The 25,303-nt window shown below is 40.3% G+C and overlaps 1 long non-coding RNA gene across 1 annotated transcript; it reads right to left on the reverse strand.

The window, feature by feature from the left end:
• Window positions 1-10,342: 10,342 nt before the first annotated feature.
• On the reverse strand, window positions 10,343-25,120 carry LOC105475706 (uncharacterized). The gene is made up of 3 exons (XR_983589.3): window positions 24,615-25,120; window positions 14,882-16,020; window positions 10,343-10,894 (listed from the first exon to the last, which is right to left on the reverse strand). It is a non-coding gene; the product is annotated as an uncharacterized lncRNA (long non-coding RNA).
• Between the last annotated feature and the right edge of the window lie 183 nt (window positions 25,121-25,303).

A 25,303-nucleotide genomic window follows, 5' to 3' on the forward strand; every position in this document is an offset into this window, starting at 1 on the left:
CAAATTAAGAATTTCAATGAAGAGACCTAGTAATTGGATTCTGTCTGTACTGAGTTTTCAATCATACTCCAACATTTGACTTTTCTAAAATACATAATACCTTCTAATTTTGAAAGAGAGCTCAATAAATAATTTCTTAAAAATATTATCTTTGCCTCAATAATTCCATTCCCAGCACTTTATAATCTGCCTTCTTTCCTGTCTTCCATAAGGGAAGGAGGGAAGGAAGGAAGGAAGGAAGGAAGGAAGGAAGGAAGGAAGGAAGGAAGGAAGGAAGGAAGGAAGGAAGGAAGGAAGGAAGGAAGGAAAGAAGGAAGGAAGGAAACAAACATGTTACACATATAGATGGGCTTCAAACAATAAAGAGATTGGTTAAATCAAGTGTACTATACCAACCTGATGAGCAGTTATAAAATAATTATGAACACTATAGAATGATATGAAAATGCTAATGCTTACCAAAAAAGCAAAATACAACAATACTTCTTTCTTTCTTTCTTTCTTTCTTTCTTTCTTTCTTTCTTTCTTTCCATCTGTCTGTCTTTCTTTCTTTTTTTTTTTTTTTTTTTTTTGAGACAGAGTCTTGCTCTGTTTCCCAGGCTGGAGTGCAGTGGTATAATGTTGGCTTACTGCAACCTCCACCTCCCGGGTTCAAATGATTCTCCTTCCTCAGCCTCCTGAGTAGCTGGGACTACAGGCGCGCATCACCATGCCCAGCTAATTTTTTTTCGTATTTTTAATACAGACGGGGTTTTACTATGTTGGCCAGGCTGGTCTCAAACTCCTGACCTCGTGATCCAACCATCTCAGCCTCCTGAAGTGCTGGGATTACAGGTGTGAGCCACTGCACCCGGCCCCAACAATACATCTCTACTATGCATTGTGGATGTATTTATGTATATGAGCTAGCAAGAAATAGGAAGAATAAAAAGTCAATATTTGGTAGCTGTGGAACTCTGAGAGCTCACTTCCATTTTCAAAATTTCTATTAATGCTGTTACAATAGGGTTAGTGCAATTTTAAAAATCATCTCTTTTTCTGCAACAGTTTAAATGTTTTCATATAAGTATAATCTAACACTAAAGCGTCCTCTAAAGGGTAAAAACTCATTCTATTCTGTGAAGGCTAGAAGCTTTTTGAAGATTTAATATATATGTATTTAACATTTAATATTTATAACAAGGGTAGAATGTATATATCATTATCCTTTGTTTGATAAATGAAGTCTCAGAGGTACTGGGACATGAACAGTTTGACCAAGGTTGTATCATTTATCAATGACAAGCAAGAGTGGAAGGAAGAACACCATAAATCCCTGAGTTTTGAAACTAAATCCAATTCACAATCTCTACTTTGTATTTTTCAAAGGGCCCAGTAAAGTACAACATACTCAGTGAGAACTTGGTGAACACTGATTTTCTGAAGCGCCAGGATTAGCACAGTTATAGAGACTGTTAGCCAGTCTTCTTGACTCCAGCCTCACCTTTTGTTTTGTTCATCATCTACATACAACTGTGAAGTGAATCTTGAAACAGAGCTTTCATCTTCTCACACTACCATACTCAAGAACCAATAATGGCTGCAAGTTCCTTTTTCAGACACTAGATCTTGGCTTTCATGGCCATCCATAATACAACTCAATTCCACTTCAGCCAAACTTTTTGGTTAGACCTACCTGGAGTGTACCATCCTCCCTTCCAGTTGAGCCTGGCTTTCTAATACCTCCTGTGTGATGAATAATCTCCTACAAGAATATTTAAGTTTTACATTTCATTTTCACATTAATCTAAAAAGAAATAAATTTTTTTTTAAAAAAACCTGGGCTCTTTGGATAACCAGTTAAAATCGGGTGTTGACTGTCAATGTCAGTGCCTGGATTTATGTCTGTACAGAGGATCATATTGGCATCAAGAAGATACCTTTAGTTGCTATGGGCTGATGTGAAAAGAACAGAGGTAGGAACGGAACATAGTGATGATGTGCTAGTGCCACATGAAGGCCAGATGTCACTGTGCACTGTATAAGCAATGGTGTCCTGGTAGTCGAAATGGAGCAGCGTGGTGGAAGAGTTGAGTCATCACACAGTGCTCGCGTATCCATCTGCCAAAAGCTTGTGCTGTAGCATTCACCTTTTAATGACATAAGCATCAATCTGGTGACTGAAAAACATCATTTGTCAACATAAATTAACCTATTTCAACTGAATATTACTGGTTTTGTAGTTTTATGATTTAATTTGTAAATTTGCTTTAGTTTATAAATTGTGTTAGGCTGCTTTTGTGTCACATAAAGAAATATCTGAGGCTGGGTAATTTATTTAAAAAGAGATTTAATTGGTGCACGGTTCCGCAGCCTGTATACAAAGCACGAATTGACATCTCCTCAGCTTCTGGTGAGGGCTCCAGGAAGCTTACCGTCATGGCTGAAGGTGAAGGGGAATGAGCATGTCACATGGAGAGAGCCAGAGCAAGAGAGGTCGGGGAGGGAAGAGATCCCAGACTTCTAAACTTGAAGTTTAAACTTGAAGATCTCGCATGAACTTAGTGAGAACTCACTTATCACCAAGGGGATGGTACTAAACCATTCATGAGGGATCTGCCCTGATGATCCAATCACCTCCTACCGGATCCCACTTCCAACAATGGAAATCACATTTCAACTTGAGATTTTGAGGGGACACACTTTCAAACCACATCATAAATGCTTGAATGTCTTTGGTTGTTGTTATTATGGCTGAATAACAAATTACTCCCAAATCTAGTGGCTTAAAACAACATTTTATTACTATCTCTCAGGGTTCTAGTGGTTAAATGGACTCAGCTCGGCAGTTCTCACCCAGAGTCTCTCCCACAATTACTGTGGCTGGGAGAGGAGGCTTTCTCACATATCTGATGCCAGATCTGGGAAGACTCAAACAGTCAGGACTGGAGAAGCTGTGGCTCCTTGGGCATGTAGTCTTCCCACATGTTTCCATGGTGGCTTTAGGGTAGCCTAAATTAATACAAAGTGGTTCAGGTCTCTGAAGTCAGAGAGAAAGAGGGAGAGAGATCTGGGTAGGTAGGCAGATTAATTGATTAAATCAATCAATAGATACAGGTAGGTGGAGGGAGGGAGGGATGGATGGATGGATGACAAAGTGACAGACACACTGTATCATATCTTCTAATATAGTATCAGAAGTCGGCCGGGCGCGGTGGCTCAAGCCTGTAATCCCAGCACTTTGGGAGGCCGAGACGGGCGGATCACAAGGTCAGGAGATCGAGACCATCCTGGCTAACACGGCGAAACCCCGTCTCTACTAAAAACACAAAAAATTAGCCGGGCGAGGTGGCGGCACCTGTGGTCCCAGCTACTCGGGAGGCTGAGGCAGGAGAATGGCGTAAACCCGGGAGGCGGAGCTTGCAGTGAGCTGAGATCCGGCCACTGCACTCCAGCCTGGGCGACAGAGCGAGACTCCGTCTCAAAAAAAATAAAAAATAAAAAATATAGTATCAGAAGTCACCCAGTCTCACCTCCACCATGTTCTACTCATTAGAAGACAGGTACCAAGGACAGCTCACAGTCAAACAGAGGGAAAGTAGACTCTACTTTTATGGAAAAGTCTCAAAGAATTTGCAGAAGTGTAAAACCACCACAATTATACAGTTCCTTCCCTTTCCTGTTTGCTAATCTAAATCTTGTCATCTTTTGCAGCTGGCTTAAGTGTCCCCAGCCCCCAGAAGACACCCCAGGTTTCTCCAGACCTCAGACTCCTTTGATAAAACGAGTCTCCTTTGATAAAAGTCCACAGCCTACAGTCTGTACTATAGAAGTAAACCTTTCATTGTATTCTGCCTCACATTGCTTTGTTTCTGATGATGGTAACAAAAGTTATGACAGATATTATATATCTATATGATCTAATTAAATTAAAATCCTTATTTTATATGTATGATCTAGTTAAATTAAAATCCTTGCAACAATTCTGTCTTCTTAGCCCAATTTTACAGATGAGATTCAGAGAAGTTGAGAGAATTGCCCAAGATCACTTCTACTGAGCTAAAGTCTGTTTGACTCCAAAGCCTCTTCTTAAGCACTATGCCAAATTCTGTTTCCTATAATTTAAGTCGTATTTGTGGAATATGATTGAGAAGCATAAAGGGTGGAAAATAGAAGAGGAAAAGGGGGAAGGAACAAGAGATACATGAGGACAGCGACGTCAGAAGGCTGACCATACTGGCTGCTTCAAGGAAGCCCACCACCCTGGTTACCGAACCTCCCCCAGCACCATTATCTTCTCCAACATGCTCCATCTTCTTCCTACATTCCCCATCTGGAATTATTGGGTCAGTCATTAATTCAACGCTCTGCAGCCCTGTCAGTCTCTCCATCTTTGAGGTAGCAATCATAAAATGCGCCTGCATCCACAGTGACATTTGCAGGACAAAGGTACTTTGCACATGTAAGTGCCAAATACGCACAGTCACCACGCAGAGATGAAAGGTGATCAGGGAAACTGAACTCTTCAGCTGAAGTGCCTAACACTGATTCCTCATTAAGTTCAGGCACACCATAAGCTCAACACCCATTTGAGTGCAAACACAATATGCCTTATCTCTCACTGCATTTGGTACAATCAATTTCATGTCCTCATTTAAATATCTCTCTGAAAGATGATCTCTGGAAATGGGGCAGATTTTCAGTGTTATCCTCAGCAAGTGAATTTTCATAATATGGAAGGTCATTTCTGAGGGTTTGCAACTACTTAAATAAGAACTGATAAATAAGTGTCATACAAATTTATTGCTGCTAGAACGCTTTACATTAGCAGGGGTACTGCAAATTTGCTTTTCATTAACCTAACAAGCAGAATTTAATAGTTGAACAGGACTTGGAAAGTGCCTGCCCGTCAGGCGAGGCACCACAACTTTTCCACTTGGAACAAGAGGCCAATCCATTAGTAAGATTGCACAATGATGAAAACGTATCTAAGTATTTAGTTATGTCTTCAGTTATATTTATGCCCTGCAAATGGGATTGCCCTACCAGAAATTTGAGCGCTGGCCAGTTCATGACTGCCAGGGGGTTAAATTTAAAAGCTAATTTTTTACCAGAATTATAAAGAAGACAGAAAGGGTACAGTAAAATGAATCTGAGCGCTGAAGGGAATGCAGTATACTGGATAAGAGAGCAGTGTTGGGGCGTTTTTCTCTGCCACGGACTAGGCACATAACTTGGAACAAGTTACCGTGTTTATCTTTAAACTTGAGTCTCCTCATTTGTGAATTAAAGATCGCAGAGTTGTTTTGAAAATTATGAGAATATCAGTAAAAGTGCTCAAAACAGTGAAAAGCATAAAATAAAAGTTCAATACATTATTGTTATTACTATCATTGGGGAATACATAAAAATGTCATTTTTGCTATCTTCTCTCTCTCTGTTATAATGGATGTATTTAATCTTTTGTAATTTATAAACCCCTTTAAGAATCTGATGTAAAACTATAGTCTGTTTCTCCAGAAAAGTTCACATATGCACACATTCAATATTTTGCGATTCCAGAGTTTCAAGGACTCCCTGGATTCTTAAAAGTTCTGCTCTCACTTATCTTTCTATTCTCCCTTACTGTCATTTTGAAGTTCTGTGGCTATCTATATTTTACAACCACTTAATTAGTCTTAATCACAGCTTCCGAAAATAAAAAAGCCAACTCTGTAAAACTATCAGCATTTATATTTCAGATCTGATAAAATTTAAGATCAAGGTAATCAGTCAATCAAAACATTACAGTCTGTTTTAAGCCTATTAGCCCCTTTCCAAAAGAGTGATTCTAAGTTGATAGTAGAGTTCTCAGAACACATTAGCTCTTAGTAACTGTATTAAAAATGACAGATCCATTACCAGGACACGATTCAGAACATATTTAGCCCATGAGGTTGACACTGAACTAATTATCTTCTCCAACAAACTCAATCTTCTTCCTGCATTCTCCATTTTGAATTATTGGGTCAATCATTAATTCATTTACCCATTCAGCAACTATACTAAGTGCTGGCAAGGAATAACCAAACAAATCAGGCCCTACCTTTCAGGAGGAGAAATGTAGGTAAGCAAATCAAGGGTTCTGGGGACTAGAATGAAAATATGAGCCCGGTGTTGGGCAGTGGAGTACATTGTATGATTTTTTTCCCCAGGTATTCATTTTGCCCTTCTCTAGAGGTAAACCTCCCAACCTCCCTGATGTCCGGCTTGGCCATGGGACTGCTGTGGCCAATGAAATATGAGCAGGCAAGTTGTATGTCACAAGTGAACAGAAGCTTTAAATATAACCATGTGTTTTGACTAGGCGTTTTATTTGCATTCTGATATCTGCCACAAGGAAGAGTGTATCTCAGGGGACATCTGTTCTTTCAGCCTGGGTCCTGGGATGGAGAGGCAGGCAGAGCAAATCTGTAGCCAACCTGCAGCCCAGAGCAGAGTTGCACCCCTCAGCCTTCATATAATGAGCATGAGATAAGTGTTTGTTATTCTAATTTGGAGTTGTTAGTGCAGCAAAACCTAACCAATACAGATGCGCTTAAAGAAGAGCATATTCATTTCTACCTGAGGAGACAGTGCAGCCAAAAACATTTTGAAAAGCTAATGATACTGGTAGGGTTAGTATGGAGGTTGTACAGGTATCTTAGTAACCTCATGCTGCAATAACAAAATACCATTGACTAGGGTGGCTTAAACCACAGAAATTTACTTTTCTCGCAGTTCTGGAGGCTGGGAAGTGATTTGGGTGCCAGGTGATTCGGTTCCTAATGAGAGCTCTCTTCCTGGATTGCAGATGGCCGCCTTCTTGTTGTGTTCTTACATGGCAGAGAAAGAGAAGGCTCTCTCCTGTTTCTTCTTATAAACGTATTAATCGCATTCGTGAGGGCTCCACCCTTGTGACCTAATTACCTCCCAAAGGCTCCATCTCCAAATACCATCACACTGGGGGCTGGGATGTCAGCCTATGAATGCTGGGGGAAAACAACTCTGTCCATAGCAGCAGGTTTTGAAGTAAGGTACAGAGATCAAGGCATCTGGATTGATCATTGTTTTAGCCTACTTTGTGCTGCTATAACAGAATACCACAGGCTGAGTAATTTATAGCGAATACAAATTCATTTGACTGAAAGTTCTGGGAAGACCAAGATTGAGGGGCCACATCTGGTGAAGGCATTCTTGCTCTGTCATAACGTAGAGAAAGGCATCACACGGGTGAGAGAGCAAGGCAGGGCAAGACAAGGTTGAACTTGCTTTTATAACAAACCCACTCCTGCCGTAACAACTCATATCCATTCATGAGGACAGAGCTCTTACGACCTAAACAGCTCCCAATAGGCCCCACCCCCGACATTGTTGTATTAACTTTCCAAGACACGATCTTTGGGGAACACATTCAATCCATAGAAGTTATGAAGGGCCTAGTACAGCAAACTAAGGAATTTGTATCATATCTTTAACACGTGACCTTTAACATCATTTTAAGCAAAGGAGCAAAAGGGGCCTAATTTGCATTTTAAAAAAATTATTTAATCATATTGTGGTTGTGTGGAGGATTTATACAGATATAAGGCCAGTCCCAAAGATATTAGATGATTACAACAGTCCAGGTGAGATCCTTGAAGCTTTGCAGCCAGGCTGGCCACATGGCGTGATTCAGCAGCCCTGATTAGCTCCAGAGGGGGTAAGGGGGTCGTGGGAGGCATGATAAGGAGTACGATTTCAAGGACTAGAATACTGATAACACACAGGAAGTGAAATAAACAGAGGAACAAAGAATCACTCCTAGATTTTTGCCTTAGATAACAGGATCAATGGCAGTGTCACTAACCAGTATAAGAGAATAATTGGAATGGGCAAAGGAAAATAAGTCATTTAGTCTTGGATATTCTGAGCTGAGGTTCCTTTGGGACACTGAGGTCCGTGTGCCAACAGAGAGGTTCAAATCGGAAATCCTGCTGTGGAGTGAAGGGGATCATCCTAGGAATGTGCAGGTAAAGGGAACTGACAGGCCCTGAGAGCCACTAATAGCTGAAGCAATGAGAAGCTGAGGAAGAGAAGCCCACAGAGGAGACAGAGATGAAATGATCAGAGAAGTAGGAGAAAAGTGAAGGGATGCTAGTGTCACGGGAAAGAATGTGGGTACTGATGTACTGAATCTTCTCTCCACTGAAACCCAAGGTGAAAAAGGGATGCCTCCAAACTGAGATGTAAAGCAGCCCCCAAAGAGAAGGGAACCCTTCACCAGCCATAGCTACTAACAGCCACAGAGAAAAGATGACCCATCACCATGACAGGAAAACACTCCTTTGACAATCACAAGTAAAGTAATGAAGTGGCCAACACAGTGCAATAGGAAGAGCAAGCGCCCACTGCCATGACCAAAGAACCTCTGGCTCTGTTGTGGCCATATTTGTATTTAAAATGCAGTTTGAAAGTGGGGGTTTCTGCATGCTAGTGACTTCCGTTTTGCACAACTATATGGGAAACTTGGGACTGCTAAGTAATGACTAGGAGTTGGGGTGCCATTGACTCTCAGCGTGTCAGAGGGGGCAAGTCAGCCTGGAGTCAACATCCATCAGTTCAGTTATTTAAAAAATGGATTGTAACCAAAGGGAGATTCAGTTGATTGCCACTTGCAAAATCGAATAACAAGGATGAGTTGTGATAGAAAGTCAGTGACTTTATTTTTCCATAGCTAGCAGTGGAGAAACTGTCCAGGCTCCTGCCTTAATGAATTCATATCAAATTTTCAAGCAAAAGGCAAAGGAGTTAAAAAGAGGAGCTTTTGGGGTGAAGAACATGCAAGATGGGCGAGGCTGTGCGGGTCTACATGACTCGTTCCGATGACTTAAGTTACTGTTCCATCCGGTGAATAGACTGATGCCATCTTGGGCTCAACCAGGTTATAAATTAACTGTGTCCTTGAAGCAATTTCCTGGTGGGGGAGCATTCCATAGGCACCTAGATTGTCTCAAGATTCAGTCTTTGGAACTTGTAAGCAAACATAGAATTAGATAAGCTACCAATGCAAGGGAGGGCCTGGTGGAAAGGAGCATAAAGGTTATTATTTCATTACTAAGAACTTAACACAAAGGGCAACAGAAAGAAAGCTTAAAAACAGGGTACCTGGTTACAATATGACCTTGGCCAAGTTTGTTCATTCATTTGTCTATTTGTTAGTAGTTTATCAGTGCTTACTTTGTGCCAGATGCTATGCCAACAGTTGGAGATACAGTAGTGAAGAAGATTGACAAGTCTGCCCTCGTGGAATACTAATTTCTGGAAGGAGACGCAGGCATTAATCATGTAAATAAATAAAAAGATAATATCTACCTGTGATAGTAACATTAAGGAAGTAAACAGGCAGATGAGATAAACTAGTGGCTCTCAAACTCGAGCAGCACGCATCAGAGTCATAGCTGTAGGGCTCCTTGAAACAGATTGCTGGACTCCATCCTCAGAGTTTCAGTGGGTCTGGGGTATGGCCTGAAAGTGTGCCTATTTCACGAGTTCTCAGGTAATGGGGATACTGCTGATCCAGGGATCAAACCTTGAGAACCAAAGAGATGGAGAGTAGCTACAGGAGGTTTTTAAAATAATAGTAAATAACTCTTATGTGGGCTTTATGACATTTCAGGTGCTAGTTTAAATGACTATGTTAACCCATTTAATACTTGATCTCGGCTCACTGCAACCTCTGCCTCCAGGTTTCAAGCGATTCTCCTGCCTCAGCCTTCCGAGTAGTTGGGATTACAGGCATGCACCACCACGCCCAGCTAATTTGTGTATTTTTAGTAGAGACAGGGTTTCTCCATATTGGTCAGGCTAGTCTCGAACTCCCAACCTCAGGTGATCCGCCCACTCAGCCTCCCAAAGTGCTGGGATTACAGACATGAGCCACCACACCTGGCCCCCCTTTAATTCTTATAACAATTTTGTGAAGGAGAAACTAACAGGGTGCCCATTTTAGAGATGGGAACACAGACACAGAGCTGGTGTTAAGCCTGATGCCCTAGACCTTAAGGCCATTGAATGGAGGTATTGCAATTCAGCCCTCAGGCAGCAGGCTGCAGGGCTTAACTACTCTCCCTTCCTGTGATTTGCAAGTAAGGGCTGACTTCTCTGAGCAGGCGGTGTTTGAGTTGAGACCTGCAGGCTCAGAATGAGGAACCATGTAAAGAACTGGGAGAGAGCATTCTCAAGCAGAGGAAACAGCAAATGCAAAGAACCAGGAGTAGAAGAGAGCTCAATGTTATTAAAGTAAAGCGACAATGTGGCTGGAGTTAGAAACGTGGTACAGTAAGAGATTGCAGTGTCAGGTAGATAGGATCAGTGGACACCTGTGGGCCACATTTTATTTTAAAAGCAACTGGAAGTAAAACAAATAATATTTTAAATTAAATGTTTCATTTTAACAGATAAATGTAAATTCACATGCAGTTGTCAGAAATAATACAGAGAGAGTGGGTGTTCCCTTTACCCACTTTCCCCCCAGTGGCTGCATCTTGTAAATCCATAGTGATGCCACAATGAGGACATTATCACTGATAGAGTCAAGATACAGAACATTTCCGTCACCACAAGAACTCCCCATCTTGTCCTTTGATAGCCACTTTCACTTTCCAGTCACCTTCTTCCCTTCCTCCTTCTTTAACTTCTGTTAACCACACATCTGTAATAGACTTTTATAATTTTGTCATTTCCAGAATGTTATATAAATTGAATTGTACAGTATAACCTTTGCGATTTACTTTTTTCACTAAGCATAATTCACTGGAGAGTCCGTTGTCCACTTTATTGTATATGTCAGTAGTTCATCCCTTTTTATTGATGAGTAATATTCCATGGTAGAATGAACCACAGTTTAACTATTCACCTGTCAAAAGACAACTGAGTTATTTCCAATTTAGGGCTATTACAAACAAAGCTTCTATAAGCATTCATATATAGGTTTTTGTATGTCTTCATTTCTCTGGAATAAATGCACAGGAGTACAATCGATGGGTCATAAGGTAGTTGCATGTTTAGTTTTTCAAGAAACTGCCAAACCGTTTTCCAGAGTGGCTATGCCATTTTACATTCCCACCAGCAATGTACGAGTGATTCCATTTCTCTGCATCCTCACCAAAACGTGGTGTTGCTACTATTTTTGATTTTACCCATTCTGACCCATATGTGGTAATATCTCATTACAGTTTTAATTTACATTTCCCAATGGCTAATGATGGTGAACATCTTTTCATGTGCTTATTAGCCATCTGTTTCTCTTCTTCAGAGAAATGTCTCGTCATATCTTTTGCCCATGTTCTAATTGGATTGTTCAATTTTTTATTCTTGAGTTTTGAGAGTATTTTTTAAATTCTACCTTCTAGTCCTTTATAAGATATGTGGTTTACAAATATGGCCCCCCACTCTGTAACTCATCTTTTCAACTCTTCACAGAGTTTTTCGCAAAGCAGAACTTTTTAATTTTGATAAAATACAGTTTATCAATTTTTCCTTTCATGAATTGTACTTTTGGTGTCAAGTCTAAGATTCTTAGTCCAGCTCAAGGTCCTAAAGATTTTCTTCCGTTTTAAAAAACAGGATAAGTTTATGTTTTACATTTAAGTCTGTGATCAATTTTGAGTTAATGTTTATATAATGGGTGAGGTTTATGGTGAGGCTTCATTTTTTTGTTTGTGAATGTCCAATTGCTTCAGCATCATTTCTTGGAAAACTTATCTTTCCTCTGATGAACTGTTTTTGCACCTTTGTCAAAAATCAGTTGGGCATATTTGTAAGAGTCTATTGCTGGGTTTTCTGTTCTGTTCTATTGATCTATATGTCGATCCCTTCACCAGTATCTCATAGTCTTGATTACATAATAGGTCAAAATTGGGTAGATTGTTTGCTCTTCTTTAATTTTTTTGAAATATTTTAGCTATACTACTTCCTTATTTTATATAAATTTTATGACAATCTTGACTATATCCACAAAAAAATCTTATTGGAATTTTAGTAGAAATTGTGTTAAACCTGTATATCAATTTGGGGAGCACTGACATCTTTAATATGTTGAGTCTTCCAATCCATGAACACAGTATATCTCTCCATTTTTTTAAATTTCTTTCATCAGTGTTTTGTAGTTTTCATCATACCAGTGCTATTCATGTTTTTATAGATTCACATCTAAGTATTTCATTTTTGTTTTTAAATAATGATAAATAATGTTAGTATTTTTATTTCAGTCTTCAGGGGTTCATTGATAATATATGAAATACAATCAATTTTTGGATGTTTATCTTATATTTTGCTGAACTTACTCATTAGCTCTAGGATTTTACATATATATTTTTTTTTGGCGGATTCTTGGGTATTTTCTAAGTGGGTTATTATGTCATCTTCAAATAGGGACAGTTTTATTTGTTTCTTTCCAAATTGTATGTCTTTTATTTCTTTTTCTTGCCTTATTATACCAGCTAGGATATCCAGCACTATGTTGAATATGAGTAGTAAGAGTAAACAGTCTTGCTTAACTCCTGATAATAGGGAGAAAACATTCAGTCTTTCACTACTGAATTTAACATTGGCTATAAATTTTTTTGTAGGTGCTCTTTACAGTGTTGACAAAGTTCTCCCTATTCCAATTTTTCTAAGAGGTTTTTTTTAAATCAGGAATGTATTGAATTTTGTCAAATGTTTTTTCTATCATGATTGATATGATCATGAAATTTTACTTCTTTAGCCTGATAATACGTTGACTTATTTTCAAATATTAAATCAGCTTTGTTTCCTGCAATAAGCCTCACATTGTCGTGGTATATAGTTTATTTTATATGTTGCTGAATTCTATTTGCTAATAGTTTGTTAAGGATTTTTGTGTCTATACTCATAAAGAATATTGGTCTGTAATTTTCCTTTTTTGTGCTGTTTTTGTCTAGTTTTGATATTGGGCAATACTAGCTTTTTAAATAGTGAATAGAGAAGTTTTTCTTTCTTTCTATTTTCTGAAAGAGATTGTGTAGAATTGGTTGTTAACTCTTCTTTAAACATATGGTAGAATTCTCTGATGCAACCATCTGGGCCTGAAGATGTTCTGGGGAATTTTTAAATTACAAATTTGATTTCCTTAGTAGTTATAAAGCTATTCAAACAATCCACTTCATGTTGGGTAAGTTGTGGTCATTTTTGGTTTTCCAGGAATTGGTTTATTTTGTCTACATTTTCAGGTATATGTGTGTAGAGTTATTCACAGTATTCCTTTATTATCCTTTTGATGTGTTCAGGGTCAATAAAGATAGCCTGTTTCCTTCCTAATGTTGGGAATTTGTGTGTTTTCTCTTTATGTCTTTGTCAGTTTTGCAAGATGTTTGTCCATTTTATTGATCTTTTCAAAGAGCCAGTTCTCTGTTTCACTGATTTTTTACTACTTTCTGTTTTCAATTTTATCGATTTGTATTCTAATCTCATTTTATTCCTTCTCTTTGTTTCGGTTTATTTTGTAATTTTTTTAGGTTCTTGAAATAGGAGCTTAGATTACGGATTTAAGAGTTTTCCTTTTTTTAATGTACACATTCAGTGTTACAAATTTCCCTCTCAGTACTGCATTAGCTGTGTCCCACAAATTTTGATACATTGTAATTTGACTTGCATTTAGTTAGTTTTCTTTATTTCCTTTGAGACTTCCTGTGTGACCCATAGATTATTTAGTTTCCATGTGTTTAGAGATTTTCCTCTTATCTTTTTTATTGATTTCTATTTTTATTTCAATGTAGTTGAAAAACACACTATATCCTTTTCATTCTTTTAAATTCATTAAGGTTTGTTTTATGGCCCAAGATAGAGTCTATCTCACATATATTCCATGGACACGGCTATTATTGGATGAAGGGTTCTATGGATGTTGATCCAATCCTGGTGCTCAGCAGTGTTGAGTTTTCTATGTCCTTGCTGATTTCTGTCTAGGTATTCTGCTAATTGTTGAGAAAGGAGTATCAAACTTTTCAACCATGATTGTGGATTTGTCTATTCCTCCTTTCAGTCCTATCAATTTTTGTTTCACATATTTTGCAGTTTTTGCTTCACATATTTTACAGCTCTGTTGTTGGGTGCATACGTATTTAGGATTGCTACGTCTTCTTGGTGGATTGACCCTTTTATCATTATAAAATATCCCTCTCTGTCTCTGGTCATTTTCTTCACTCTGGAGTCTACTTTATCTCATGTTAATAGAGCCACTCCTGCTTTCCTTTGATTAATGTTTGCATGATATGTCTCTTTCCATCTTTTTACTTTTACTTGCTTAAATTGGTATATTTAGATTATTTGTATTTGGTGTAACATATTAATATGTTAGGGCTGATGTTGACCACTCACTCTCAAGGGAGGGTGCTCCTTGTTACTGCTGGGTAGCAATGGGGATCTGGTTCCCCAAGTAGTCTCCACCGACATTGCAGTGGGTATGGCTTCATTACCATCGGATAATCATGAAAGTCCTGGCTCTCTACCCTAGTAGAGAGAGAAAGGAATGACTTTTTACTGCTGAGGTGTCCCAGGTGGTTTCCACTGACATTGCGAGAAGGGCAAACCTCAAAACTGGCCAGCAGAAATGAAAGTCCTAACTCCCTACCTGGCCTTCTCTGACACTACCCCAGTATGTATGGAGAGATGCTGTGTTTTTACAGCTATGTGAGGGTAGATTATTTATTGTCTAATCGCTTTCGTCTTGCTAGACTTCCCTTTCCTGATCCTTTGACTAGAGAGAGCAGGATTTTGTTGGGACTTTTTTTGTCTGCTCTTGTTGTTGGCATTTCCATATTGCTATCTTCTTCAGCTACAAGTCTGGTATATGTGAAGCAACAGGAAAACCCAGAAAACTCACCACAAGTTCATTTCTAGGGTTCTGAAGTCCCTTGACAATCTGCTTTCTTCTCTCCACCTTTCAGATTCTTTTTGTGTTTGTTTTATATATAATGTCCAGGCATCTTAGTTGTTCTTAACAGGAGGAAAAGGGCAAAATATGTTTACTCCATCTTCCTGGAAGCAGAACACCAAAATGATTTTTAAGAAGGCAATTAGACTGATTTGTATAAACACTCCTTTGCATACACCTTGCCCTATTTTGTGTCATATAGTACTCACTTGGCAAAAGTACATCCCTGGTTTAATCCAACTCCCCACCTACTCTGCTTCTGCACGAATGCAGTTGAAATTGCCAAAGCAAAGCACACAACACACTGTCTCATTTTATATGATGACTGCAGACATACTTCCTTTGTGTCCTTAATATGGCCTACCATCCTACTACATTTGCCTTGTCCATTCTATCTGTCCCCCATCTGTACCCAATACAACTATTTTACTTTTCCTTTCTCCTCACTCCTCCAACACTTCTTTTTCCATCTTTACCCTCAACTCTCAGCTATTGATCTTGCTTCCTGTGTCACTGAGAAAGCTGAAGCAATTTGAGGGGAATCTCCACAAATTCTTCATTCCACTTTTACTCATCCACCACAGTGTCCTCATGTACTCTATCTTCCTATCTGTTGCTGTAAATAAACTATCTTGGGTTCCCAATTACCCCAACATTTAGTGGCTTAAAACAATAAGCATATATCATCCCACAATTTTTATGCGGCAGGAGTGAAGGAGCAACTTAACTGATGGTTCTGGCTCACAGTCTTTCATGAGGTTTCTGTGAAGATGTCAGCTTGGGCTTTAACCATTGGAGGCTTGACTGGTTCTGGAAGATCTGCTTCCAAGATGGTGCACTCACAGGGCTATTGGTAGGAGGCCCCAGTTCCTCACCAGAGGAACCTCTCCACAGGGCTGCTTGAGGGTCCTTACAGCATGGCAGCTGGTTTCCCTCAAACAAAGTGATCCGAGAGAGCAAGAGGGAAGCCACAATGCCTTTTATGACCAAGTCGCAGAAGTCACACACACCACTCTGTCACATTCCATTTGTTAAAAGCGGTTCACTAAAACCAGCCCGTATTCAGAGGAAACACAATTAAACTCCACCTATTGAAGGAAATAGTGTCAAAGTATTATGGGCAAGGTTTTTTTGTTTGCTTGTTATTTTTTTACTTTTATTTTAGGCTTGTGGGTGGACATGCGTTAAAACCACATGATATAAAGCAAATCTCTTCATTTAGAGGACATCACTCTAACAAGTGTCTCCCTTTCTCCTACATCATCCATGTTTACATCTTTACTTGATCATTCTCATCATTTAACAAACTTGCCAATTTTCCCAGCTTTTAAAAGAAACTCCCCCAGATACACTCAAATATTTTTCTTGCCTTTGCAGTAAAACTCTTCAAAGGAGCTGTCTTCCCACTCTCTCTTAAACCCATTCCAATCAAGCTTTCGTTACAATTCATGAAAACTCTTCTTGTCAGGTCACCAATGACCTCAATGCTGCTAAACTCAATGATCAGTTCTGAGTCCTCATATTATTTGATAATCAGTAGCAGTGATCACTCTCTCTTCCTTAAAACACTTTCTTCATTTGGCTTCTGGTTCACCTCAGTTTCTTGGTTTTCCTCGTATTTCAGTGGTTGCTTCTTTTCAGTCTCCTCCACTGGTTTCTCTCCTCTGCAACTTATTGATGTTATAATGCATCTGTTCTAGGACACTGCTTCTTTGTTTATCTCAAATTACCCTCACTATCTTAGTAATTTCATACAATCTCATGGCTTTAAATATCATATAGGCCATGACCCACAACTTCATACCTGCAGTGCAGTCCTGTTAGCTGAACTCTTGACTCACACTTTCAACTGCTTATTCAACATCATCTCTTCTCAAATGTTTGGTAGATGTCTAAAAATCAACATGCCTCTGAGATGTCTATGTCATACCACAGATCTGCTGTGCACTTAGCCTTCCTTGTCTCAGCAATGGCAACTCAATCTTACCAATTGTGCAAACAAAAATCTAGAAGTTATGTTTGACTTGTCTCTATGTCTTATAGCACACAGCCAATCCATCAGTAAATCCCTTTGATTTTTCTTTTCAGAACGTATCTGGGATACAATCTCTTTTTACTATCTCCATGATCACCTAGGTCTTTCATGTCTTTTCTCAGATGTCACCTTCTCATTGAAGCCTATCCTGGCCACATTGTTTAAAATTGCATCCCTCACTTCTGCCCAACTTTATACTGATTTATTTTTCTTTTTCCCCCACATATAGCACATATCATCTTCTAACATACATGTAATTTGTTTATTTATCATATTGATTGTCTCCACAAAGGCAAGGGTCTTTGTTTTGCTCACTAGAGGGTCCAAATTTTGTTTGCTTCACTGGTGTTACTTTTAGGTACACCTATAGAGGCATTCATAGCACGTAGTATTTGCTCAGTAAATATTTGGTTCTGAACAAACCTAGCTTATGTTTTTTTAGAAAAAATACCCCTATGGCTGCTGTGTGAATATAGATTGATGGGAGTGGAGGGAAAATACATATCCCTTAGAAATGTTTTCACCTGCTAGTAACAGACAAAAATCAGACCACTTTGGATGAAACAAGAGTTATTTTCCCTTAGAATATGATGTGAGAGATGTAACTTTTGGACTTAGTGTATCAGGGCTAATGTCTCTGTGACTGTAGTCCCTTTTTTCTCATTCTCACAACTGGTTACAGCAGCTCCGGCCATCAGATTTACATTCTAGGTGAGGAGATGGAGGAAGGTAAATAGGGAGTTTCTGAGAGTCAGGGACATTTTGCATCAGCTTACACAAAGGTGGAGATGAAGAAATGCAAAGAGATTTTGCAATATATGTTTGTTATAAATTGGGAGAATAGTAATGAAAAAAATGAGTCGTCGGTTATTTATATAAGCGATTGGGTAAATGGTGGAGTCATTTATCTAAGTGGTTCAAATGCAAGGAGAAAGAGATACGAAGAGAAAAACTCAAGATCTCCAAACTAGGCATACTAAATCAGAGATGCTCACTCGTTATCCAGGTGTAAATTTCAAGGAGGCAGTTGGATATACAAGTCTGATGGTAATGGGAGAGGTTTGGGCTGGAGAGACACACTGGAGAGTCATGAGCACATGGGTGGTATTTAAAGCCATTGTACCAGATGAGATCACCAGCGAATGTAGATAGTGTTCAAAATTGAGTCACAGATAAAGGGGAGGAGGAGAAAAAGCTAAAAGACTGAGAAGGAGAAGAAAGGGGAAAATCAGGAAAATGTTGTGTCATTGAAATCAGAGAGCAGAACGTTTTAAGAACAGAATTACTTAGCCTTTTGGGATCCCAGTTTTCTCCTCTGTGAAATGAGGTGAGAATAGCTATCTCTTAGGGTGTTTATGAGGATGAAATGCTATCACGTGTGTAAATGTCGGAATAGTGGTTCACCATGATTAGGCACACCATCAAGGTCTGCTTCCCACCCTTTGGGGTAGCCTCCTAGCCTATGTTCCCAGACCCATGGAGGAAAAAACACTTTCCAAATAACCTTTTTATATTCCAGCGGTCTATGTTGATTCAATATGGTAAATAGCCATTTGTCTGGAAAAATATTTATGCAGGATGACTGGAACAAATATTGATTTTGTTTTATCCTGGTATCCATATAACTCAAGGACAAGGGAAATTCAGCACATGAATTTTAGAAACAGTAAATGTGTTGCTCATATTTTCGAGTCTGTATTAGTAATGAATAAATTAACACTTGTTTGATGAATAAACGAATGAATGAATCAAGTGAAAGGGAATGACGTAATGTCTATTCCAGGACAGCGTTAAGCTGTTTGTAAGTGTATGTGTTAATTTTCTTAAGGTGGTTGGCATAGTTGGTTCCAAAATGGTGTTATCAAGTTAATATTGCAGGACTAGTCCTTGCTCCAATACAACATATTGAACTATTGACTACCCAGCAATGGACCAGTGACAAACCCATCACTACTGTAGGAAACAGTAAAAACTCAACTCAAAGAAGATAAACTCTACCTTAGATCGCGAATTTAGAAGATGTACTCTACTTTCTAGGGAGTGAATATAGAATTTACATCCTCTTATATATTAAGGCCAGATTTAGCTTCTGGGGACCACTTCATGCAGTTTCTGCAAGTATATTTGTGGATATGTCTACATGTCTGTGCAGGCAAGGTAAATTCATGTCTTCGGACAAAGGAGTGCAAGCCTACACTGATCCTAGGAAAGATTTACTCACTTTCAGTCAAGTGAATGAAAATCAGAGTGGAAAAATCAAGGGATGTAATTTGAAGTGAGAAAGCATTGGAAGCATTGGAGTTTGTTTTATTTATACTGGTACTGAGTTCTTGGAGCCAAGCATTTTTTCTCCTCAGTTGGTAGCTCTTTGTTGCTTTTGGCTCTTTTTTTAAATTTTTTTTTCTGCTTGCTTTGAAGCCACACTGAATAAACCCATAGCAATAATCAAATGGAGGATTTAAATATGACCCACGTGAAACTGTTCTGACAGTCGGGGTACCTGAGAACTGTCCAGCAACACTTAATTTACCAACTTTCTTTTCCCCTCACTAGTGAGGGACGTATGTACAGACTTCAGGGAACATGGTTGCATAATGGTTATAGGATCTAATTTAAACTTGTTTTTAAATAGCAATAAAATGTATACTGGGTTGAAGAATCTATCTCACAGCTGCCTACAGCCATTTTTTTAAATCACTTTTTTATGCAGCATCCCTGGAAAGTCATCCATTAACCCAAGAGAGGGAGCATGGACTCCCACAAAGGAAGCATTTTGTTGCCCACTGAACACATATTGAAAGCACTGTTCTGTAGTTTGAAAATCTTCAATCTGTTGCACCCTTTAAATCTTGGCTGGCGAAGACAGGACCTAACAGATCACATTCCCAGAGTTTTACTGGCAGTACTGATAAAATAAAATGAAGAAGTCAGTAAAATAAAGGCCACATTGCTAGTGTGTGAAGTTCAAGGAACCCTGGTCAAAAATTTAATGTTTGTTAAATGGAAAGGGAAACAGCCTATCCTCCAGCGCCTGCTAAAAATGTAATGATTTTCCTGGCATGCTTTAAGGGAAGGGCAAATCATAGTTTTGAGTTCAATTTCATGTGGCCCCTTGAGAAAGGAAACTGAAAGCAGCAAAGAAAAACTCTAATCAGGAGCAAGATATTTGCTGCTAGTTTTCCCTCACAACCCATGCCAACCAGTGGAACAACAGCTAATATTAATGGTTTTTTTTTCTCAGTGCCTTTGGGAGGCACTGTGAGCCCAGGTGAGTCTAAGCTAAGCACTGGCCAGGTGCAGAGAAAAGAGACTGGCAGGAGGTAGGGTCTGTAATGTCCGGCAGCCCGTGCCGGAGCTTAGATTAGGAGAGAGTTAGGTGACGGGCTTGTGGACCAGGGATAGCTTTGGAAGGGGGTGGGGAGGGGACTGTGGTTATAATAAGAGCTAATTCTGATTAGGCACTAGCTGCATACCAGGCACTGTATCAAGTATATTCCACAGATTATCTTTTCATTTCATAGAGGTTAGTTACTATTATTACTCCTGGGTTCACAGATGAAGAAACTGAGGCTCTGGTAGGTTAAGGGTCTTGCCCAAATTTCCCCCTGCAGTGAATGGGGGAGCCAGGGTTCACAACCAAAAGCTATGACTCCAGGATTTAGCCTCTTAACACACGGTGCTAGATCAGGCCTCAGGGACTCAGTGGCTGAGTCTCTGTGTTGGGCATAACCATGACATCCTCTTCTGTTTTCTTCCTTCTGCCACTCTTCTGCAGACCTGGCCATCACCCAGTCTCAAACACAGATAATGGGAGAACAGAGACAAGTGAGACAGCCAAGGAGAGGAGGTAGGCAGTGCAGGGTGCAGAGACAGGAAGAACTAGGCAGCTGGGAACTCGACAGCTGATGGGAAGGACCAACACAGCTCATGTTGGCGCTTCAGAAATCCGCTGGCGTTAACTTCCAGAGAACTTCTCTACAGTTGTCCCCAATTATTTCATCAAGGAGTCAAAGTAATAAAACTGGGATAGGATAATGGCCAAATAGTGGATTAAAATCCACACTATGAAGTAGTGTGTCCAAGAGTTTCATTTTTATTGGTATTTTTGGCCATAGTAAGGAAATAGGTTAGTATGTTGCAAATTGTTTACTACTGCCTTCAAATATCCAAAGAGCTTCAGTGAGGGAGGGAGCTGATTGGTTCTATGTGGCTTCTAGAGAGGCATTAATTCCTATTAGTTCTATTGGGAAGGACTGTCTGTCAGTGTACAACCAACCCCACAAAGCAGGACTTCACCACAGAGCACAGCCGAGCAGAAGCAAGGGCACTGGTCAGGACTCAGCTGCACATTATAATCTCCTGGGCAGTTTTAAGAAAGTCTGATGCCTTGGTCTTACCCCCAGAAATTCTTACTTAGATGATGTGAGGTGGAGCCCTGGCGTTAAGATCTTTAAAATCTCCCCCACGTGATTCCGATATTCAGCAAAGTTTGAGAACCGCTGACTTAGATATCTCATCAGGGATGCTGCAGCACAAATTGAGTAGGAGGTTGGTCCAGATTATTTCTAAATTCCCTTTCAGTTCTAAGATCCTAAATTGCTAACCAAGGCCATTCACTGTGAGTTTGCTGTTTATGATGGCTATGGATAATTTTATGATTAATTATTAGTGACAGTGGACTACAATTTTTTACACGTAGAAAAGTGACATGCTGTAAGCAACAAAAGACCACATCCACTATTTTGGATTTCTGTCTCTTTGAAATTATGTTTAAGGAAAAGAAGCTAAGAAAATGTACGATAGATTTAGAATGCTATTAATCCGAAACCACCCTTCCTCCCTGGCTCTGTATCCTGGCACACTGGAACATGGAGAGTTTCTGGAGATTAATAATACCAGCGCACATGGATCTACTTGCATCTCGGATATCCAATCTCATTGTTTCAAGGGAAAAATGATATTGGACTTAGACGAATTTTCCAGAGGGAAAGGAGAGTGTGCGGTATGACTGCCAGTTGGAAAGCACAGGCACAGAGCAGACTTCATCTCCACTTTATATCCCTGACATCTTGCATCGTTTTTCTCACTCCTAGATCTAAGTATTGTATTTGGCAGAAACTGTCAGAATCCCTTCAAACCAGTCTGAACTTCATACAAGGGCCTGAACTAATTCCACATAGGGACTTAGAATCACAGTTGCCAGTGGACTATTTAAAGACAGAAGTGCAGGGCTTGTATCAACATAACTGCTTCCAGTAGATGTGGCACGGTTCAAGGAGTCCTGCCTAGTGGAAACAAGTTCTTGGTCTGATTTTAACCTGCCATGATCCCTGCAGCGTGACTTTGGACCAACTATGTCCCCCTCAGTGCTTCAGTAACCTTAGAAGTTAAGCAAACACAGAAATGCTGACTCACTTCAGAGGGGGGCATTGTGAAACCCAGAAAGAGGCCCTGCATTAGTAACACAAAAGGAAGCTAAACTGTGTTTTCATGATCCCAGACTAGAGTCTCCAGAACTTTTAACTTGATATAGCTCTGTGGTTCCCACTGTGGGGCGGGCTGTGACTGACGGTGGAGCTAAAGTAGTTATTCAGCACTTGTCCACAGGAAAATCCTAAAGCTTGATGTTCTGAATATTACCACCTCTAAAACATATACTGTGGAAAACTGCACTGTTCCTCTGTGAGTTAAGAGTTTAATACATTATATTGATTACAAATCAATTTCAAGCTGTTCATGTTGAACTTGTCAAACAGCTTTGGCAAAAGAGAATGGGTTGGCAAACAAATAACTTCCTGGCGTGTGGGGGCAGAATGACTTAGAAACCTCGGGACTCAGGGAAGTTAAGGATGCTGAGAAAAGAGCAACAGGATCTGGGGTCTGAAATGTCCACTCATATGGAGAAGGAAATTTCTATGACTATTGAAATCAGCTACTTGGGCAGGTAAATGATTGGCAAGAACAGAAGGCAGTTAATGAACCATCCACCAGCTTTGGAAGGCAGCAAATGATGGAGAAACCAGAGGGAGGCTGAGACAGAGAGGAAAGCAAGCCATAGCCTGCCTTATCAAAGAGGAGTCTTCCCAAATCCTACTGCAAAAAAGAGAAAGAAAATAAATACCACAGTAGGAGATGATGGCACATGAAACCAATTGGCTGAACATTATGCCCAAAGAGAAACTGAACTTCACAAGTATATTTTTCTAAGGGACATTTTGGCACCTGATTCATAATCTCTACCTACTCGAACTCTCCTGCTGTCCCAAGCAAGGAAGCATTTTTGTGGAATACCCATCTCTCACTCTTACTTGAAAGTTTCTTAATCTACTCTGCTCCATTCACCTTCATCTAGGCCCCACTGGAGCAGCCCACTCTTCCGGCCACACTGGGATCCTGTTTATGACCCCAAAACAACTCCATCACGGAGACCTTGAACTCTGATCAGCCACACCCCAAACGTATCCCCTTATGTGGTTAACACCCTGTCTCTGCTCTCACTGCACTTGCCTGTGGAGCCCATGAGGAGCCCATGAGACCTCATAAGATCTCTGCCTTCTTTTTTTTTTTTTTTTTTTTTTGAGACAGGATCTCACTCTGTTACCCAAGCTGGAGTACAGTGGTATGATCTCAGCTCACTGCAACTTCCACCTCCTGGGTTCAGGTGATCCTCCCGCCTCAGCCTCCCAAGTAGCTGGGACGACAGGCACACACCACACCTGGCTAATTTTTGTACTTTTTGTACAGACAGGGTTTCACCACATTGCTCAGGCTGGCTTCGAACTCCTGGACTCAAGGGATCCACCCATCTTGGCCTCCCAAAGTTCTGGGATTATAGGTGTGAACCATGGCGCCCAGCCAAGATCTCTGTCTCATGTATCCTGAACCCATCCATCATTCCCAGGCCAATCAGTTCTCTGGGGGGTTCCACTGCCTCTCCTACATACCCAGAATCATACTATGATGGCTTGTCTATTTAACCGTTCCCTCTCAGTAACCCTAACTCTCACTACACCTACCACATCAAGAGACCCTTCCCCAAATTCGCCCTTCTAATCTCCTGCATCCATGCTGCTGAACACTGCTTGGAGAAAAATAATACAAACATCTAAATTACAGTCCCCACAGTTGGTGGTTTCCAGCTTCTGCTGAGCTTGCAGTGCTGCTTGGCAAGTCTTGCCTTGCTCTGGTCACCTCTCGGCAGCCATTCCACATCCCCAGTGCTCCTGGGAAGCTGCCCTATTCCACCCTGACCCAATCCATCTACTCTCCACCTTGCCTCCCATCCCACAGAAAAGAGGAAGTCAAGACATGTTCAATCTTTCTCTTCTCAGCCTCACCATCAAACTTATCTACAGCTGCATCCAGGCCTGCCTATTTCCCCCTGCTCTGGAAAAAGGAACCTCGTGGGCATTTGAAATCATTGCCTCCTTCCCTCTCCATGCCCTCTAGCCTGCTCCCTCCCTTTCCCCTGGCTTCTCTCCCTCCACTTCACACTTGCTCAAGACTCTCTACTCCTCCAAAACAAACAAAAAAGACAACCGTGGCTCCCTTCTATTCCACAACTCCCTCTAACCATCCCATCTCTCCTCTTTCCTTTCCAGCTAACCTTTAAAATTACTTCCATATTCATTGCTGGCAGCTCCTTACCTCCCATTTGTTCTTTGATCCACAGAAATCTAACTTCTGTCCATGCCACAGGAACTGCTCTTGCTCTCACCAATGAGCAAGTTCCAGATCCCAGGGATAGTGTTGAGTTTTTATCTTGCTGAACTTATTTCAGTTTCTTGAAGCCACTTTCTCCCCGGACTGTCTTCAGTTCTCCTTCTGCCTCCTAAACTGCTCTTGTCCCTTAAACGTCGCTGCTTGCCAGGATTCTCTCCCCTTCACTGCTCCCCAGCTCCTGCCCTTGCCTCTGCTGGCACCAGATTTGGTCCTTCCTCCATAAAACCACCACCACTATGGACTTTCTTTTCCAAAATGCAAATCTGATCATGTTGCCACTCTACCTAAAACTCTGTAGTGCCTCCCCAGCACCCACTGAATGGAGGCTCTTCTCCTTGTTGCTGAACACAGGGCTTTTCTCAACCTGGCTGCCAGCAATGTGTCCAGCCTCGTCTCTTTTTCCTGCTGAAAAGTATTCTGTGCTGCAGCGATTCAGAAAAACTTGCACAAGCTCTGTTAAGCAAGGACAACCTATGATAAATACTAACGAAGTAATATTAAATAAAAGGACATTCTAACAGGAGTTACAGAGGGTTCAATTAATGTCTCCTCATCTTAATATTATTTAATATTTACATGATTTTTTTCCTCCAGAGAGGTTTTTTCATACTTCT

This window comes from Macaca nemestrina, chromosome 4 (assembly GCF_043159975.1).
Source record: "Macaca nemestrina isolate mMacNem1 chromosome 4, mMacNem.hap1, whole genome shotgun sequence".
NCBI classification, from domain to species: Eukaryota; Metazoa; Chordata; class Mammalia; order Primates; family Cercopithecidae; genus Macaca; species Macaca nemestrina.